The sequence below is a fragment of the Dendropsophus ebraccatus genome, chromosome 14 (assembly GCF_027789765.1).
Source record: "Dendropsophus ebraccatus isolate aDenEbr1 chromosome 14, aDenEbr1.pat, whole genome shotgun sequence".
Classification (NCBI taxonomy): Eukaryota; Metazoa; Chordata; class Amphibia; order Anura; family Hylidae; genus Dendropsophus; species Dendropsophus ebraccatus.
This window is the reverse complement of record NC_091467.1, coordinates 60,101,139-60,107,823: the sequence shown is the minus strand read 5'-3', so window position 1 is coordinate 60,107,823 and position 6,685 is coordinate 60,101,139.

The window sequence follows — 6,685 nt, the reverse complement described above, 5'->3', positions numbered from 1 at the left end:
TTTAAACTAACTAGTAAGAGCAAAGTAAGAACGCAGTTAACCCTTACATATACATTCCATTCTAGGTAACTGTATCAGATAATGTAATGGAATAAAACCATACGATTTTTTAGTCTATTATACACACTCACTCCCGTATCTTCTGCCATGTTATCGCCCGTATATCTAGGTCACTGCAATAGTTATACGCCTATGTTATTTGCACAGTTTTTGGATAGAACTTTCTCTTTGTCCCATTGAAGTTACACATTAGAGCAGTGACCGAGAACACCTGCATAATAACGAGGGCCGATCTTATCAACGAGCGACTTTACTGTCAAAGCAAATATGACACCTGAAGTTCAGGGACTTTATTTGTTTGAATTTGGTTTGTTAGCAGAAGCTTCTTAATGTGTGAAGAATAACCCCTGCAATGCTGAGCCGGTGTGTTCTCTATCACATATCAGGGGTGAATTGATGGCTGAATAAATACAGTATTTTACAATGAGTTCTGTATCAGGGAGGAATCTACATTAAAGGTAAAACAGTTTCTTCTTTAATTTATGAATTTATTAGGCACAGTATAAATACTTTATAGTACTTTATAGTATGGAATCCTTTCCTTCAGTTGGTCATTTGCTCTTATGGTGACCTCCTGGAAATTACATGTGCTTCTGTGCATGGACTGTTCCATACAAACCCTCCACGGGAAGGGGGGGGGGGGGTCAAAAACTTAAAAACACATTTAGCAGAGTAGCTATTTAGTGTTGACTTGTAGATTTCTCATTTCTCATCTTTATTAGTATTTGATAACAACTGCTTCCAGTCTATGGAGCTATGTTCACCCCTGAAAGGTGTTCCAGGTTGCAAAAGACAACTAAAGCTATCTGCTCCCCAGTGCTAAAAAGTGCGCCTGAAGGGATACAGTACTTCCAAGACGTAAAAGGTCGGGGGCAAATGTCTTCTCCTGCACCTTAAAAAAAAAAACCTTTAAGTTGCCTTTTTAAGTTAAAGCGTAACTGTAAAATATTTTGACCTTTCAGTTTTAGTTAGCTTAGGTCATGATAAGAATTTTTGCAATATACATTAATAACCTAAAATGAACAGTTTTTTAAATACATTAGGCTGATTATCCCCTTACAGCTCTGTCTGGCTCTGACTTATTTCTGCATTCCTGCTGGACACGCCCCCTCCCTCCTGATGTATGGACTGTGACAGGAGGATCAGATAAGAGCCCTGACACACAGAGAGACATAAACAAAACCTCCTCACCCCTCCCCTCACAGAGGTGACTGAGCAGAGCTGAGGGTGTTGTGTGTGAGGAGCAGCGCAGGGGAAGAGCTGGATGGAGAGACAAGTGTTTCCAGTGCCACCATGACTCCAATGTACTGCATGAGGGAGAGAGGGTGAGTCACTGAGGGGAGGACTACAAGTCCCAGTACAACACAGCTGTAGTCCTTCCATAGTACATATAACATTCACTATCAGATGTCTGCAGCAGGTGCCCCCACCTCCATGGCTGACATTATCCTACAGTGTTATGAGAGCAGATGACTGTATCTAATCCCACTGTGTGTGATACCATCTGCTGGGGCTCTGTATCTAATCTTACATTGTGAGGCTATGTTCACACTACGTAAGTTTCCGGCCGTAGTGCGCTCCGTGAATAAGCGGCCGGAGACTTACGTAGTTTGCGTACAATGGAAAGTATACGATCTACGGCCGCACAGTTCACACTACGTACAAACTTACGCCCGGATCGTATGCTGCGGCGTAAAAAATGAACCAGACCATTGTTTCGGGACGGAAATGCTGTAACTTACGCCGGTAGCGTTACATGCGGTCCCGTACGTAGTGGTGATTTCTTCATTTTTTCACCTTTTTGTGCCGATCCAAAAGGTTCTGTGGGGTGTCCGGGGCTAGGCGAAGATTTCCAAGTCAAAGCCCGCTGTCAGATCGCTACATACGCCGCTCGGGAAGCGTACGTAGCTTACGAGCGTAAGTTCGCGGACCGTACGTAGCCGGCCACAACTTGCGTAAATTCCGGCCGGAGTTTTACACGTATATGTCCGGCCGTGAAAAATATGCGGCCGGACATATACGTAGTGTGAACATAGCCTGATACTGTATGCTGGGGCTCTATCTAATCTTGCTAAGTGTGATATATCTGCTAAGGTGCTGGTCAGTGACTGGAGGGAGCCAGCCAGGGAGATGAGGGATAGGCCGCGCCCACTTTTTCTCAGCCAGAAGAAAAATTCATTTATTCTCCTCAGCCAAACAACTGGGGATATCTCAGCGAGCGCACAAGCTATCAACGCAGTTTAGGGCTCTTTTTAAAGGGTAACACGTGGGCTTTTTATTTGAGGAATTTCATTTTTTTGGCTACAGAAATTATAGTTACGCTTTAAGGCTATGTTCACACTACGTATATTTCAGTCAGTATTGTGGTCCTCATATTGCAACCAAAACCAGGAGTGGATTAAAAACACAGAAAGGATCTGTTCACACAATGTTGAAATTGAGTGGATGGCCGCCATTTAATGGCAAATATTTGCTGTTATTTTAAAACAACGGCTGTTATATTGAAATAATGGCCGTTATTTACTGTTATATGGCGGCCATCCACTCAATTTCAACATTGTGTGAACAGATCCTTTCTGTGTTTTTAATCCACTCCTGGTTTTGGTTGCAATATGAGGACTACAATACTGACTGTAATATACGTAGTGTGAACCCAGCCTTATAAATGTGTCAATGTGTCTTTGTTTTGTATCCTTTAAGTCACTATATTGTGGTTGCTATTACCAAGGTTTTTTACGGGCAGTTACATTTCCAGTTAGTTCTGCATTGTTAGACATGACCAGATCCAACAGAGCATCACTTTTTCTTGGCTTCTCCACATACTGGCCCAGAAAATTGCCCTGCTATAGATCAATAAACTTTCTCTCCATTGAGAGTTTTAGCTGAATCATGACCCCAATCTATATAAGGGTAATTTAGATCTCCTATTCTAACCACAGCTTTAGGTTTTCCTAAAAATCTGCATCCCACAATAGCCACTAGATCATTTGTCCCCCCCCCCCCCTGCTAGGATTCTGGTGCTGATGAAAGGTCAAGTATCAATCCCTAGTGCCGACCTGTGGATCAAAAGATCTGGGGGTAACAAACTAATAACAATTTACAGCAGGGCCCTGTTCACAAGAGCTTACAATCTATAAGGAAATGGGGATGAAAGTAAACCACCAGATATCCCCCCCCCCCCCCCCCCCCAAAAAAAAGAAAAGAGACTGCCAGTACCATTCTGTTGTCTTCATTGCCTGGTCCTGGGGTCTATCTGACTCCTGGGGCCAGTATTTGGGCTGAGAACTATTATTCCGGCAGCGAGGGGTCATTGAGACCGGTCTTTGGTGATGCTTCTGAGAATAGCGCATAGTATAGGGTAGCGTTACTGCTACACTCCTCGTAAAAGCAAGAATGTAATGGAGGCCCTTACAGGGGCATCTCTGAAACAGCTTGTGAAGTCACCTACCAGAGGAGAGAACATTCTAGATTTAGTATTTACTAATGGGGATCGGGTGTCTGAAGTTAGAGTGGAAGAAAATCTAGGTTCCAGTGACCACCAGTGTCTATGGTTTGACGTACAAACTGACTACGTCCAATCCCATACTACAACAAGAGTATTGGATTTTAGGAAGACAGATTTTAATAAAATGGGGGAGTATTTAGATAAAGAATTAAGAGGGTGGCAACTAGACTATATGTACGAGAAGTTGGCAAAAGTAAAAGGAAGAAGAATCGATTATGGTTTACTAGAGAGGTTAAGGCCATTGTAAAAGGAAAAAAGGCAGCGTATAGGAAGTATAAGGAGACTGGGAATGAAGCTGACAGAGAGACGTATAAAAGTATACAGAAGGAGGCAAAGCAGACTATAAATGCTGCTAAAGTCTCAAAAGAAGAAGAAATGGCAAAATCTGTTACTGCGGGGAATAAAACCTTCTTCAGATATATAAGTGACAGGAAGAAGAAGAAGAATGGATGCAGCATTACTAAAATAAGTAATGGGGAGAATACGTTTATTGATGGAGATAAGGCGGTCGCTGACTATTTGAATAGTTACTTCTGCTCAGTGTTTTCAGAAGGCGGCCTTCACAATCACAGGATGGTTGGACACAACATTGCCTCCAGTTATATGGGTTCTGCTCCAGTATTTTCAAAGGCTAAAGTTGCAGAGAAACTTGCCCGTTTAAAGCTGAATAAGGCGATGGGTCCAGATGGTGTCCATCCCAGGATCTGTGATTGTTGCCCCCCCTGACAGATCTGTATAACCAATCCCTGCTAACAGGAGATGTCCCCAATGATTGGAGAACAGCCAATGTTATACCAATCCACAAGAAGGGGAATAGAGAAGAGCCCAGTAACTACAGGCCAGTGAGCCTGACATCTGTAGTAGTGAAAATGATGGAAACTCTTCTAAAAAAGAAGATAATGGATCACCTAAGAATCAACAATTTGATGGATCCAAACCAGCATGGCTTTACTGCGGGCCGATCATGTCAGACTAATCTCATTGATTTCTTTGATTATGCCACAAAAGTGCTGGATGAAGGTGGTGCTGTGGATATCGCCTATCTGGACTTCAGCAAAGCTTTTGATACAGTTCCCCATAAAGAGCTGATAGTGAAGTTGGAGAAAATTGGACTAAATCCCTGGATAGTTCAGTGGATTTGTGGTTGGCTGAAGGAGAGATATCAGAGGGTTGTTGTTAATGGTGTATATTCTGAGCAGAGACTGGTTACAAGTGGTGTGCCACAAGGGTCTGTTCTGGGTCCTATTCTTTTTAATATGTTTGTAAGTGACATAGGAGAAGGGTTGGTAGGTAAAGTTTGTCTGTTTGCTGACGACACAAAAGTGTGCAATAGGGTTGATATTCCTGGAGGTGTCAGTAATATGGAAAATGATTTAGCTTTGCTAGATACGTGGTCCAAACAGTGGAAATTGAAGTTCAACGTTTCCAAATGTAAAATAATGCACTTGGGGAGGAGGAATCCTCTATCTGAGTATCACATCGGCAGTACTGTGTTGGAAAAGACTTCAGAAGAGAAGGATTTAGGGGTAATGATTTCTGAAAGCCTTAAAATGAGTCACCAGTGCAACCAGGCGGTGGGGAAAGCAAATCGTATGCTGGGGTGTATAGCTAGAGGTATAACCAGTAGGAAGAGGGAGATTGTGATCCCGCTGTATAGAGCTCTGGTGAGGCCACATCTGGAATACTGTGTCCAGTTCTGGAGACCTCACCTAAAAAAGGACATTGATAAAATAGAACGGGTCCAAAGACGAGCTACAAAAATGGTGGAGGGTGTGAGGCATAAACCATATCAGGAAAGACTTAAGGATTTGAATCTGTATAGTCTGGAGAAAAGACGGGAAAGGGGGGACATGATTGAAACCTTTAAGTATGTTAAGGGACTAAATAAGGTTCAAGAGGGGAGTGTTTTTAGTAAAAAACTGAGCTCAAGAACAAGAGGACACAGTGAGAGGTTAGTTGGGGGAAAGATCAGAAGCAATGTAAGAAAATATTATTTTACTGAAAGAGTAGTAGATACCTGGAACAAACTTCCAGCAGAGGTGGTTGGTAAATCTACAATAACAGAATTTAAACACGCCTGGGATAGACATATATCTATCCTAAGATAATAAGGAAGAAAATACTAAAAGGGCGGACTAGATGGACCCAGTGGTCTTTTTCTGCCGACAATCTTCTATGTTTCTATGTTTCTATGTTTCTTACAGCTCAGTCTTCTTTCTCTTCCTCTCTGTCCGGCTGCTTTCCACACTGTAAGGTTGAGGACCTTCGGGTCATGTGATCAGGTCCTTCACCTTTCTCTCTCTCTGTGCAGGTCCTGCTCCTGTGTCTTCTAATGTTCAGCTCGTTCACCCTGCACTACAGTGATCAGGCTGAACATCAGAACACCGGGCCCCTCTCCCTCTCTGGGCCCCTAGAGACGATGTGGGCCCCGGCTCTTGCCTGGGTAGGCCCTGTGCTGACGCTGGCCCTGATGTGGTCGCTAAGGAATCATGACGCAGGAAGTGATGGGCATGATTGACAATTGTGTCATGCCTGATGACGGTCCCAGCTGAGGACCATAACACGTTGCTGCTGTTTTATAACAAAAACGATTGGACTATCCATGCTGTGAAAGCAGGTTCATGATTTGGACGCCAAGTCTGGGATATAGCATTATGCTGATTGAGATCCACTTAGCGCTCCATACATATCTCAAGGCTTTCACAGGCCTAGTCCTTGCTAAGAGATATTATACATAGACTGGGAGCTTCTATTTTATAAATATGACAATAAATTGTCAGCCTTAATTCTGAATAGTGGTATGCTCACCTTTTAAAGGGGTTATCCAGCGCTACAAAAACATGGCCACTTTTTCCCCTACTGTTATCTCCAGTTCAGGTGCAGTTTGCAATTAAGCTCCATTTACTTCAATGGAACTGATTTTCAAAACCCCACCCAAACTGGAGACAACAGTAGGGGGAAAGTGGCCATGTTTTTGTAGCACTGGATAACCCCTTTAAGGCCACTCTGTCTTGGTCACTGTATTTAGATGTGTTTGAGAAGAAAACTGATCTTTGCCCCGGATGAAGGCAAAGTTAGCTACAAAACTGAGTAGTGTCATGTGACCAACACTCATATCAT